The sequence below is a fragment of the Mustela lutreola genome, chromosome 11, assembly GCF_030435805.1.
Source record: "Mustela lutreola isolate mMusLut2 chromosome 11, mMusLut2.pri, whole genome shotgun sequence".
In the NCBI taxonomy this organism is placed as follows: domain Eukaryota; kingdom Metazoa; phylum Chordata; class Mammalia; order Carnivora; family Mustelidae; genus Mustela; species Mustela lutreola.
Genome location: NC_081300.1, coordinates 64,631,321 through 64,645,770, shown reverse-complemented (window position 1 = coordinate 64,645,770; position 14,450 = coordinate 64,631,321). Strand labels below are relative to the sequence as shown.

General features: G+C 48.9%; 1 long non-coding RNA gene across 1 annotated transcript; it reads left to right on the top strand.

The window, feature by feature from the left end:
* Window positions 1–10,212: 10,212 nt before the first annotated feature.
* LOC131811415 (uncharacterized) lies at window positions 10,213–14,238 on the top strand. The gene is made up of 2 exons (XR_009345924.1): window positions 10,213–11,049; window positions 11,787–14,238. It is a non-coding gene; the product is annotated as an uncharacterized LOC131811415 (long non-coding RNA).
* Window positions 14,239–14,450: the final 212 nt, after the last annotated feature.

The window sequence follows — 14,450 nt, the reverse complement described above, 5'->3', positions numbered from 1 at the left end:
CCCTCCCCTCCATAAAAACCTAAGGAGGTGGAAGTAGAAGGAAAAGTAAATAAAGTTAAATTTCTTCTAAACCTAAATCTCATTAACAAGGATGCTTGATAGCAGGAATGTAACATTCCACCAGACTTCCAATTGTCTTTACTTGATAGCAACTAAGCCTTCAATATCCTGATAGTATTCTTTGCCCCAATAGCCCTTCTGGACACCCCTTTGTCCTCACCTACCCAACTCCTGTGTATATAACCAACCACTCCTCACAACCCGGGGCAGCTGCATCTCTGCCTGCCCATGGGCCCTGTCCCCGTGCTTTAATAAATCACCTTTTGCACCAACGACGTCTTAAGAATTCTTTCTTTAGTCGTCGGCTCCGAACCTCCTCACCCCACCGAACCTGACTTAGGTTCTGGGACTTCATCATTTAGATACTGTGCTTTCCCATCACCTGGACACAATCTACCTGTATCCTGCAGACTCAGCCTGAGGCTGTCTCCACTGAAGCAGGACAGCCATTGATCCTGTCCTGTTGGGCCAGATGTCCTTTACCTGTAGGACTGATATGCTGGTACCATAATGGACATGAGATTTATTCTCCAAAATATGTCAGATGTTTTCTGTAAGCGCACTGACCACCCTCATCAAGATAACTGATGAGGTTCTAGAACCTAGGTGAGGTTCGGTGGGCTGAGGTCCGGAGCCGATGACCAAGAAAGAATTCTTGAGACATCTTTGATGCAAAATGGTGGTTTATTAAAGCATGGGGACAGGACCCGGGGGCAGGAAGAGCTGCTGCCCTGGGTTGTGAGGGGTGGCAGGTTATGTACCCTGCGGTTGAGGAAGGTGAGGGGAAGGGAGGTGTCAGTGGAACTTTCATATGCTAAAGAGGGCCTAGCCTACAAGGTGCCCTGATACCGGAGGCCTTGGGGCTTGATCAATGTTGTCTTTTGGCCATCCATTAACATCAAGATAGTTGGGAGATTTTTGGTGGGATTTCACAATCCTGCTATCAATTGTCTTTGTTAGTGAGATTTAGGTTTAGAAGAGATTTGACTGTATTTACATTCCATTATACCTCAGCCTCCTTCAGTTTTGTTTATGGTGGGGAGGAAGACATTAGGGCCTGAAGAACTGAGTTATTTGCCTCTGGCTATTGATTTGTAAACCAAGTGAGACTCCTGTCTTGCAGGATTGTGATCTCAGCAAGTTAACTATTTGTTTCTCACTTATGGCAGTCAGGAGTGCCTGAGGATGTCGTACACATTTCTGAGGGGAGGGGTGGAGAGGGGGTGCAAGGTGCCAGCTTTTGCTTTGTCTTCAGCCAGCCTCCTGCTCCCTCATCCATAACCATAATCTTTCTTTACTTTTTTTTTTTTTATGATTTTATTTGGGGCACCTGGGTGGCTCAGTGGGTTAAAGCCTCTGCCTTTGGCTCCAGTCATGGTCTCAGGATCCTGGGATGGAACCCCACATGGGGCTCTCTGCTCAATGCCTGCTCCCCCGCCTCTCTCCCTGCCTCTTGCCTCTCTGGCTACTTGTGATTTCTCTTTCTCTCTCTCTCTCTGTAGGTGTCAAATAAATAAATAAAATCTCCTTAAAAAAAGATTTTATTTATTGATTTGACAGAGAAAGAGACAAAAGAGACACAGCCAAAGAGGGAACACAAGCAGTGGGAGAGGGAGAAGCAGGCTTCCCGCTGGGCAAGGAGCCTGATGTGGGGCTCAATCCCAAGAAGGACCCTGGAATCATGACCTGAGCTGAAGGCAGACACTTAATGACTGAGACACGCAGGAACCCCAACTGATGAGGGAGCAGGAGGCTGGCTGAGGATGGTGCAGGGGCTGGCACCTTACACCCCCCTCTCCACCCGCTCCCCTCCGTAATATGGGTAGCATTCCTCAGGCACCCCTGACTGCCATAAAACGATAAATAGTTAACTTGCAGAGATCACAGTCCTGCAAGGCAGGAGTCTCCCTTGGTTTGCAAATGTCCTTGAGATTTACAACAAAGAAGTTACCTTATCAATAGCCCAATTTCCAAAGACACATAACTCAGTTCCTCAAGCCCTAACAGTCACCCTCCCCTCCATAAAAAAAACGAAGGAGGCAGAGGTAGAAGGAAAAGTAAATAAAGTTAAATTTCTTCTAAACCTAAATCTCACTAACAAGGACGCTTGATAGCAGGAATGGAACATTCCACCAGGAGACTCCCAGTTGTCTTTATTTATTTTTTTTTAAAGATTTATTTATTTATTTATTTGACAGAGAGATCACAAGTAGACAGAGAGGCAGGCAGAGAGAGAGAGAGAGAGAAGCAGGCTCCCTGGTGAGCAGAGAGCCCTATGCGGGACTCAATCCCAGGACCCTGAGATCATGACCTGAGCCGAAGGCAGCGGCTTAACCCACTGAGCCACCCAGGCGCCCCCAGTTGTCTTTATGTTAATGCCTCATTAGAGGGAAAGTGGCCGGAGCGCCTGGGTGGCTCAGTTGGTTGGACAACTGCCTTCGGCTCAGGTAATGATCCTGGAGTCCTGGGATCGAGTTCCGCATCGGGCTCCCAGCATCATGGGGAGTCTGCTTCTCCCTCTGACCTTCTCATTGCTCATGTTCTCTCTCACTGTCTCTCTCTCAAATAAATAAATAAAAATCTTTAAAAAAAAAAAAAAAAGAGGGAAAGTGGCCTTGGCTTGATAGTAACCAGGACTTCAATATCCTGATAGTTTTCTTAACCTCAATAGCCCTTCTAAACACCCCTTTGTCCTCACCTACCCAACTCCTATGTATATAACCAGCCACTCCTCACAGGCCCGGGGCAGCAGCTCTTCCTGCCCATGGGTCCTGTCCCCGTGCTTTAATAAATTACCATTTTGCACCAAAGATGTCTCAAGAATTCTTTCTTGGTCATTGGCTTCAGACCTCAGCCCACCAAACCTCACCTAGATTCTAGAACTTCATCACAACCATAGTTTTTCTGTAGGATTAAGAGCCACAACTTTGTCTGATGATGGTGAATCTACATATGTAAAAGCAGACCCCACTGATAACAGTTTTAAACAAGCATCTATATTTGTAACAGTGTATAACAACTGCACTGTCCCTTTAAGGGAGAAACAGTTTCTGATTACACTTGGCAACAAGTGTGTTAAACCTTAGCTCATTTTGTATACTCAAAGTAAATAGTCCCCAAGATATATTTTGACAAAATATTGACATAGGAACCTCTTTAAGCAAATTCTTACACCTCAATGGTGCTATATTTTCCATTATCAATTGTTAATGCAAATGTACCACCTCCCCTCCATATACCTCTCATTGTATATATATGAATTGTTCTACATTCCTTCTACTTGCAATCATACCTCTTATATGTATGGTCCACACTTTGTTATTGCCTTTTGGATGGTCCTGGTTATGTGGAAATCTCTCGCATAATCATATTCCTAGGGATACCTGGGTAGCTCAGTTGGTTAAGCTTCTGCTTTGGCTGGGATCATGATCCGGTCCTGGGACAGAGTTCCGCAGCCCATTCCTTGCTCAGCAGGGAGCCTACTTCTCCCTCTGCCTGCCCCTCTCTCTGACAAATAAATAAATAAAATATTTTTTAAAAAATCATATTCCTGGGGCACCTGGGTGGCTCAGTGGGTTAAGCCTCTGCCTTCAGCTCAGCTCAAGATCCCAGTATCCTGGGATCAAACCCCGCATCAGGCTCTCTCTGCTCAGCAGGGAGCCTGCTTCCCCTTCTCTGTCTGCCTCTCTGCCTACTTGTGATCTCTGTCTGTCAAATAAATAAAATCCTTAAAAAAATAAAATTAAAAAAAATCCTATTTCTAAACAGTAGCAAGGTACTATAAGGGAAACTGTTTCTCCTTAGGTCTCCTCCTGAAAGTCCTCCTGAGAAATACACCTGACCCACCAATCATGATGATCATGTGTTATCTCCTGCTACTATTGCCTCAGTAACCAGTGTTTTAGCTACACCTGGATTAATAGTAGGTGAACAAAATGAATAAGTTATTTTGTATAACTTCTTTTTTTAAAAAGATTTATTTATTTATTTGAGAGGAGAGAGAGAACAAGGGGGGAAGGGGAAGAGGGAGAAGCAGACTCCTCGCTGAGCAGGGAGCCCAGCACAGGGCTTCATCTCAGGGACCCCAAGATGACCTGAGCCGAAGGAAGACGCCCAAAAAACTGAGCCAGCCAGGCACCCCTCTCTTTTTATAACTTCTCAAATAGTTAATGGTACTGCTGATGCTCTTCCAGTAAGTGCTTTGTGAGAATTCTTACAAAACAGAGCCACTATACATTATCTCATGTTACAATGTAATGACCTTCCACAGATATGCTATTTTTTTTAATAATTTATTTATTTGTCAGAGAGAGAGAGAGCAAGCACAGGCAGAAAGAGTGGCAGGCAGAGGCAGAGGCAGAGGGAGAAGCAGGCTTCCTGCTGAGCAAGGAGCCCAATGCGGGACTCCATCCCAGGCCGCTGGGATCATGACCTGAGCTGAAGGCAGCCGCTTAACCAACTGAGCCACCCAGGTGTCCCTACAGATGTGCTATTTTTTAAAGATTTTATTTGGTTGTCAGAGAGCACACGAGTATAAGCAGGGGCAGTGGCAGGCAGAGGGAGAAGCAGGCTCCCCTCTGAGCAAGGAGTCCCATGTGGGACTTGATCACAGCACCCTGGGATCATGACCAGAGCCAAAGGCAGAGGTGTAACCAGCTGAGCCACCCAGGCATCCCATGAATGTGCTATTTTAAGATTTTAACAAAATCGATAAATTTATAAATAAATATGAGACATGAAATTGATCAACTCAATACTTTCCCTAGGTTTGTTTTGTTTTGTTATAAGACTTTATTTGACAGAGAGATAGCAAGAGAGGGAACACAAGCACAGGGGAGCTGGAGAGGGAGAAGCAGGGTCCCCTGTGTGAGGCTGGATCCCAGGATGCTGAGATCATGACCTGAGCTGAAGGCAAACACCCGAAGACTCAGCCACCCAGGCGACCAAATACTTTCCTGTAGGAGGCCCGGCATGGTTGGAGTTGTGGGTCAAACCAGGCCCTGACTTGTGTCTCCTTTAAAGTCCAGACGCCTTGATCAGGGGTTAAGGACGGGAAAGTTGAGGGCGCCTGGGTGGCTCAGTGGGTTAAGCCGCTGCCTTCGGCTCAGGTCATGATCTCAGGGTCCTGGGATCGAGTCCCGCATCGGGCTCTCTGCTCAGCAGGGAGCCTGCTTCCTCCTCTCTCTCTCTCTGCCTGCCTCTCTGCCTACTTGTGATCTCTCTCTGTCAAATAAATAAATAAATAAATAAAAAAAAAAAAAGGACGGGAAAGTTGAGTAACACCGAGAAAGGGTATGTGCTATGTGTCATGCACTCACCTACGTGACTTCCCACACGTTCTCCCTACAGAAGGGAATAATGTGGTCAGGGTCATAAATTTTTAGTTGGTCCTTGTTGTTCCTGTACTTCCCATAATCCACTCCCTGGTTGATTGTAACTTTTTGTATCAAAAGTAGCTGGGGGAAGGGGGGTTGGGAGAGGGGGGTGGGATTGTGGACATTGGGGAGGGTGTGTGCTTTGGTGAGTGCTGTGAAGTGTGTAAACCTGGTGATTCACAGACCTGTACCCCTGGGGATAAAAATATATGTTTATAAAAAATAAAAAATTTAAAAAAAGTAGCTAATGGCATTAGCTGTGATTACCTGGCATCACGAGATTTGTTTGTAGTTAATGTAAAACTTGTTATAGGAACTTGAGGTTATCTGACTAGATACTAATGTATTACTCCTTCTATTGTGGTCTGCCTTAATAAATGCTTGTAAGATGTGGGATAAACTCAGCACTGTTGGATATCCTCCTTAGTGCTCCTCCTGCCAGCATCTCTCTGCTTCTCGAGTTCTTCATTCTCTTACCTTTATGTTCCTGGTCGATTTGTTGCGCTGGCAGCGACTCCTTCCATAGTTTATTTAATTGGTTATCGCACTAGGGAGGGTGTGTAAAGGGTGTTTATAATTACACTCTGTGCTACTTAAAATGTCTTTCCAGATTTGTGGATTTGTAAAAAGTGCCTTGTGGAAAGTGCCTTGTGGGTACATACGGCGTCATATTATGCATGACAACTCAAGGATAGGATTTTGCTACTCCAGGTCAGGAAACGGGAGAAGAATGCGGCACAAACCAGTCAGCTGCAAGAGAAAATACAACCAAGGGGCGCCTGGGTGTCTCAGTGGGTTAAGCCTCTGCCTTCAGCTCAGGTCATAATCCCGGGGTCCTGGGATCTAGTCCCGCATGGGGCTCTCTACTCAGCAGGGAGCCTGCTTCCCTTCCCCTCTCTCTGCCTTGCCTCTCTGCCTACTTGTGATCTCTCTCTGTCAAATAAATAAATAAAAATCTTTAAAAAATATATAATAAATTATAACCCAAACAATAACCCACAGAAGAGCCGAAGAAGGCCAAACATTAGTCCTATGCCTTGTAGATAAACAAGAAGGAAGGCAAAAATATATCTGGTCAAGCAGTATTAAGTTTATAGTTGAACAAGCACATTCAAAGGACTTACCCTAACTAGCCACAGGCGCTTTTGTGGGGAGAAAGAGGAGATAATGGAAAAATGAAGCCGGAGGCATTCTGCCCTGAGCGAGCCGGGCATCCCCCACCGCTCAGCTTCAAGGCCGTATATCACCCTCTCCCCCAAAGGCCTGTTGCCGATATGTTTTTTTCTTAAGGCTATGTCTAAATGTGCTTGGTAACTAGTAAAATTTCCGATGGGTTATATTTTAAGACTCCTCCAGGGTGTCCTCAACCACAGCCGGGGAGGCGGATGAGTGAGGGGGCTCCGGAGGGGCAGCCGCCTCAGGTCCTCCTCCATCTCAGCCGGGGCGCCCATTCTCCCCGTACGGGCCCTGGGAGGTACTGGCCCAGATGGGGAGTATTGGCCCTTTTCAAGCAGTGATCTGTATAACTGGAAGGCTCAAAACCCCCCTTTTCCTGAAGACCCGAGGGGCCTGACTGACCTGTTTGAGTCTGTCATGCATACACATAGCCCCACCTGGGACAACTGCCCGCAGCTCCTTAAGACCTTGTTCACCACCAAAGAGTGGGAGCGGATCCTCACTGAGGCCAAAAAGAATGTCCCGGGCGACTACAGACAGCCCACAACCTTGCTGAACCTGATTGACGAGTGCTTCCCCTTGAATAGACCGGATTAGGGGCGCCTGGGTGGCTCAGTGGTTAAGCCTCTGCCTTCAGCTCAGATCATGATCTCAGTGTCCTGGGATCGAGTCCCTCATTGGGCTCTCTGCTCAGCAGGGAGCCTGCTTCCCCCCTTCTCTCTCTGCCTGTCTCTCTGCCTACTTGTGATCTCTGTTTGTCAAATAAATAAATAATATCTTTAAAAAAAAATGAATAGACCAGATTGGGACTTTGGGAACTCGGAGGGTAGGGAGCATCTCCGAGTTTTACCACCAGACTCTTATGGCAGGTCTCCAAGCGGCGACACGCTGCCCCACCAATTTGGCTAAGGTAAAAGTTGTAATGCAAGGGGAAAATGAAAGCCCGGCCGTATTTTTAGAGCGCCTCTATGATGCTTATAGGCAGTACACCCCTTTGGACCCCCTGGCAGAGGAGAATCAGTCAGCTGTGATTATATCCTTTATAAACCAAGCTGCCCCAGATATTAGAAAGAACTTATATAAGCAGGAAGGGTTAGGGGAAATGACCGTTTGGGATCTGATGAAAGTGGCAGAGTTTTTAACACTTGGGAGACTCCGGAGGAAAGGGAGGATCTGATCAGAAAGGAGAATCAGGAGTTACAGGAAAGACTTAGGAAAGAAGACAGAGAGCATCAGAGTAGGGAGAACAGAAGGCAGCAGAAGGAGATGGCCAAGATCCTGCTGGCAGGGGTACAGGACACAGCCCGGGTGGGACCAGGTCTAGCCGGACTGGCCCGACCTTGGAAACTGTGGCCCAGGCTAGATAGGGGGCAATGCACAAACTGCAAAGAATATGGGCATTGGAGGAGGGAATGCCCCAAGCGCCAGGGCCAGACCAGACAGGACGCTCGGGTATTACTGACAGGAATGGACAGTGACTAGGGGCGACGGAACTTGGGTCCCCTCCCTGAGTCTTGAGTTAACTGTGTATGTGGAGGGGAAGCCAGTGGGATTCATGGTAGACACAGGAGCCCAGTACTCAGTTTTAAACAAGCCTACGGAGCCCTTATCTCAGAAAACCAGCCTAGTGCAGGGGGCAACTGGGTCCAAGGCTTATCGATAGACCAGTAGGTGCCAGGTGGACTTGGCGCCCCCACCAAGTGACCCACTCTTTCCTGGTTATCCCTGAATGCCCGGCCCCCTTGTTGGGGTGTGATCTCCTAAACAAGGTCCAGGCCTGTATCCACTTTGAGCCGGACGGCATCAAAGTGCTGGACGGCCAAGGGCGGCCCCTTCATGTCTTGACCCTGTCCCTCGCAGATGAGCATCGCCTGTTTGCCCTGCAGGACACTCCTCCCCCCACAGAGTGGCCCCATGAGATGGATTACTGGTTTAGGACATACCCTCAGGTGTGGGCGGAGATAGCGAGTGTGGGCCTGGTGGCCCACCGAGCACCAGTAGTGGTCGAGGTCAAAGCCTCGGCCCAGCCTATCAGGATTTGCCAGTATCCCATCCCCATGTCCACCGGGGCAAGGAAAGGAATTGCCCAACACATTAACCACCTCCTAGAAGCCGGGATACTGAAACCCTGCCACTTCCCCTGGAACACCCCGCTTCTCCTTGTTAAGAAACCAGGGGGAGGGGTGCCTGGGTGGCTCAAAGGGTTAAGCCTCTGCCTTCGGCTCAGGTCATGGTCTCGGGGTCCTGGGATCGAGCCCTACATTGGGCTCTCTGCTGAATGGAGAGTCTGCTTCCCCCTCTCTCTCTGTCTGCCTCTCTGCCTACTTGTGATCTCTCTCTCTGTGTCAAATAAATAATAAATAAAATCTTTAAAAAAAAAAGAAAAGAAAAGAAAAGAAACCAGGGGGAAAGGATTACAGGCCGGTCCAGGACTTGAGGGAAGTGAATAAAAGGGTCGAGGACATCCACCCCACAGTCCCCAACCCTTATACCTTGCTAAGTCACTTGCCCTGTTCACATGTTTGGTATACCACCCTAGACCTAAAGAAAGCGTTTTTTAGCATAGCCCTGGCACCCAGCAGCCAACACATTTTTGCCTTCAGATGGCATGATGACAGTACGGGAACCCCCGGACAGTTAACCAGGACTAGACTACCACAAGGCTTAAAAACCTCTCCTACTCTGTTTAATGAAGCCTTAAATCAGGACATGGACTCGTTTTCGCTGGAGCCGTGATTCAGCTACACTCCTGCAATACATAGGTGACTTGCTTCTGGCAGCCCCCACTGAGGCCAAATGCCGACAGGCCACTGGAGACCTCCTCCAGGAGCTGGAACAATTGGGCTATCGGGCCAGTGAAAAGAAAGCCCAAATATGCAGGCACAGTCACCTACCTGGGGTATAAATTGAAGGAAGGAACCAGATGGTTAACAGAGGCCATGAAAGAGCCTATTCTTAGGTTTCCAGTCCCGACCTCCCCGGAAAGGTCCGTGAGTTTCTAGGGACAGCGGGCTACTGCCGGCTATGGATTCTGGGGTATGCTGAGATAGTGAAGCCCCTGTATGAGGCAATCAACGATAAGGCCCCCTGGGCCTGGGGGCCAAAACAGCAAAAGGCCTTTGACGAACCTCTTAAAGACACCAGTCCTAGCATTGCCAGACCCCCTGAAGTCCTTCACCCTCTTCCCCGATGAGAGTAAGGGGATAGGGAAAGGGGCCTGGGGCCATGGAAGTGTCCGGTGACCTACTTATCCAAGAGACTAGACCCAATCGCATCAGGATGGCCCCCGTGCCTGAGGATCATCAGGGCGGTAGCCCTGATGGTAAAGGACGCAGACAAACTCACTTTCGGGCAGCTTCTGAAGGTGGTAACTCCCCATGCCATCGAGGGAGTCCTGAATTATCCCCCTGGTAGGTGGATGACCAAGGCCCGCCTGACCCATTACCAAGGACTCCTGTTAGATGCACCCCGGATCATCTTTGCCGAACCAACTGCACTGAATCCAGCCACCCTGCTGCCGACCCCGGATCTGGAAGCCCCCCTGCGTGACTGCCAGGAGATCATGACAGAAATCACCCAGGTGTGCCCCGACCTCCAGGACACCGCCCTTCCCAACAGTGAGTTGATATGGTACACTGATGAAAGCAGCTTTCGTGAAGTTACTGCCGCCTTTTTGGCGGGCAGTAGAGGTAGTGGGCGGGCGCAGCGGTAGTGGGCCAAGATGGGAATGTCATTTGGAGTGCCTCACTTCCCCCGGGGACCTCAGCCCAGAAGACCGAAGTGATTGCGCTGGCGGAAGCACTGAACTGGCCGAGGGGAAACGAGTGACTGTCTACACCGATAGCCGCTCCGCTTTCGGCACTGTCCATATGCATGGCGCCATCTACCGGGAGAGGGGCTTTGTTACAGCGGAAGGAAAGGAACTGCGCAATCTCCCGGAGCTACAGAGCCTGCTTGCGGCCGTGCAGAAGCCCCGGGCAGTTGCAGTTGTCCACGTCTCTGGACACCAGTCTGCTCGGACCTCGGAGGCTGAGGAAAACCGGCCAGCGGATGAGGCCGCCAAAAAGGCGGCAGTAACTTCACCAACTTTGGCACTCGCCCTGCCCACACCCGAGCTCCCTCGCGGGCCCCTGCGACCTGACTACACCCCAGAGGATCTGCAGTGGATCCAGAACCACTACTACCCAAAGCCTGATCAGCATGGGTGGCATCGGGACCGAGAGGAAAGACTGATAACTGCCGGCAAAACTAGGACTGTTCCTCCTTTCCAACCTGCACCAAGCCACCCATTTAGGGAAGAGAAAATTGCTGACAGTTCTCAAGTCCGCCCGCCTCCCCTGGTTATTCCCCTGACAAACAACCCAGATCCAGGATATCGTGGATCAGTGTGTTGGGTGCCAGGCTATGAAACCCAGTAGGAAGGGACCCCTGCGCACAGGTACGAGGGTACAGGGGAGGGCGCCGGGATGGAGCTGGGAGGTGGATTTTACTGAGGTAAAACCTGGGAGGTATGGGTATAAGTATTGCTGGTATTGGTTGACACTTTTTCAGGCTGGGTGGAAGCCTTCCCCACGAAAGGAGAGACTTCCCAGGTTGTCGCTAAGGCATTACTGGAAGAGGTCATACCCAGATATGGGGTCCCCGAGGTTTTAGGGTCCGATAACAGCCCAGCTTTCATCAGCAAAGTCCTACAAGGACGGGCCCAAGCGGTGGGGACCGATTGGAAGTTGCATTGCTAATATAATCCCCAGAGCTCAGGGCAGATAAAAAGGATGAATCGAACCCTGAAGGAGACCTTTCTAAATTGGCCATTGAGACTGGGTGACGCTCCTACCCTATGCTATCTCCCGGGTTTGGAACTCCCCATTTGTGCACGGATTAACCCCCTTTGAAATCCTGTATGGGGCACCACCCCCCATTGTTGTCGGTACTCTCCTGGACCAAGACCCTAATGTGGCTCCAAATTATCTGGCTAGTCTGAAGGCCCTACAGGAGGTTCAGCGTGAAATCTGGCCCCTGGTGCACTCTTTGTATGAGACAGGGGACACACCGAATCCAGAACATGGCATTGTCCCAGGGAATTGGGTATGGGTAAGGAGACACAGGTCCCGAACCTTAGAAGAAAGATGAAAGGGTCCTTATGAGGTTGTTCTGGTTACCCCCACTGCCTTAAAGGTTGACAGCATTGGACTTGGGTTCACCACTCCCCTGTGCGCCGGGCCACCCCGCCAGAGCAGAGACAAGCCAGGGAGTGGATTGTGCGATAACACACTGATAACCCCCTGAAGCTACAACTCTCCACATCTCAGGGATGCCCCACATCCCCAGTCCAGTCTGACGATGAAGTGGCTGCTGGTCCTGACCCTGCTCAACAACTGGAAAAGGAACCTCGCAGAAACCAATCCTTACCGGCCTTACAAGCAGACATGGATCCTGAGTAATGGAGAGACTGAGAAGACTCTCAACGAAACCACCCGCGTGGCCCCGCTATCCACATGGTGGCCAGACTTAACCTTCTGCTTCAGAGACATCAACCCTGATTACAAGTCCACGGCACCCAATTTAGCCCGTAGCTATGGATTCTATGCCTGCCCGGGACACTCTAAGGACCCACAATGTGGGGGGGTCCAATATTCCTTCTGTAAGAGTTGGGCCTGTGTCACCTCTAATGATGGAGATTGGAGGTGGCCAGTTTCACGACCAGACTCTATACGATTGGCCTTTGTTAATCAAGGAAAGCCTAGAGGGGCGATTGTTCCTCTCCTTCAAGGTCCTTGTTCCCCTCAAGATTCAGACAGGATCCGAGTTCAGTTCACTGACCAGGGAAAACAGGAAGGGGTTAACAATTGGATTCAAGGAAAACAGTGGGGAGTAGTGTTCTACAAATACGGGGGACATGTGGGATCCACTATTGTTGTCAGATTAAAGGTTGAGGCAGTACAGAAAAGTAGTACTCAGGTAGGTCCAAATAGGGTGTTTGCTCCTCCGGGCGGGCCAAAGGCTCCTCCCGCTCCTTCCGCCCCTACCAAGAACCCAGGTAACAAAAACCTCACAAACGGGACCACAAGATCCCAGACTAACACCTCTGTAATCTCCCCGGCACTTACTACACAGGCCACCAAGGACTCCTTGTGAAAACTAATGCATACTATGAATGAGATCCTTAATGCCACGAGCCCTAACCTCACGGCCTCGTGCTGGCTATGTTATGATGTGAAGCCTCCATTCTATGAAACAGTAGGGCTAAATGTCACCTATAATGTATCATCAAATGAGAGCCCCTCTCAGTGTTCATTGGGGGTGACTGTAAAATTCGTCTAACCCTGCAGCAAGTTAGTGGTAATGGAAGCTGCCTAGGGAAAGTGTCGCAGGTTAAATGAAGTCTTTGCACTTCCATAGATAACACCCCTAGATGGAAAGATAGCCCAAAGTGGCTAATGCCAGAAAATAATGGATGGTGGATATGTTCAAAGACTGGCCTCACCCCGTGCCTCTCAACCTCGATCTTTAATGCCTCTGAGGAATTCTGTGTCCTGGTGACTGTGATGTCCTCCATCCTCTACCATCCCAAGGAACACATGTATTCTCATTGGAATAGAGGCACAAGTGAGAGAAGTAAGAAAGAGCCCATCACTGCACTAACTATTGATACCCTGTTCAGCTCAAGAGTGAGTAGCTGGGGTCATGACTGGCATAACCTCCCTGGTTACTCAATGAGCAGGAATGACATCCCTGAGGGTGGCCATAGATGAGGATCTAGAAAGAATAGAGACCTCTAGAAGTCGTTTAGAAAAATCTCTCACCTCCCTGTCCAAGGTAATACTCCAGAATAGAAGAGGGCTTGATTTGCTGTCCTCCAACAAGGGAGACTATGTGCCACATTAGAAGAGTGCTGCTTTTATGTCGACCACTGGGGGTAATAAAAGAATCTATGGCTAAGGTGAGGGGAAGGTTAGCCAAGAGAAAGAGGGAAGGGGAGGCACAGGAAAACTGGTTCGAGGCTTGGTTCACCTTGGTCCCCCTGGTTCACCACCCTAGTCTCTACCTTAGTTGGCCCATTTGTTTTGCTTGTGTTTATTTTAACTTTTGGCCCTTGCATTTTGAATAGGCTTGTTAATTTTATAAAAAATCATGTTAATACCGTCCATCTCATGGTCTTGAGACAACAGTATAAGAGTTTGCCCGCTTCTGGAAACCCCTCCAACTTCCCCGTAAATGAGCAGGATTCCTCATTATACACAACTAAAGGGGGGAATGTAAGAGTGGGTTAGCATTAGAATGGCCATCTTAAGGACCGGGAAGCCATTTTACTGAGCGACCCCTGGCTGAAACTGCATACGTAATTTTGAGAAAAGAGGAACTAACTAAAACCTGAAAAACAACTTAATCATAAACGACCAGGTTGTGGCGCAATTCTGTTTGGAAAAGAGCTTATCTTATTAAACCACCAGGTTGTGGCGCAAGCCAAAAATATGTAACTATGGGAAATTACTGTGAGTTAGATGTTTTGAAAATGCTATATAAACCCTTGGCTTTGAGTGCTCTGGGTTCTTGTTGAAACCCGCCACGTTTGGGCAGATACTTGGACCCCACCTAGCTGGAAATAAACTTCACTGTGTGACTTGCATTATTGTGGGTTTCCTCTTGTCTATTTGAGGGGTGGTCAACTCCAGACACTAACACTGACCACTCAGACCTTCAGGGGTCCAGGCAGGCTAAGGAATGCTGCTTGTGAGGCTCCTGCTGCATGAATGACCTTGGGAGGCTAGTTATTTGAAATATATTGTCTGAAAAAAAAAAAAAAGAAATATATTGTCTGGCCTCCAGGTCAGAACTGGC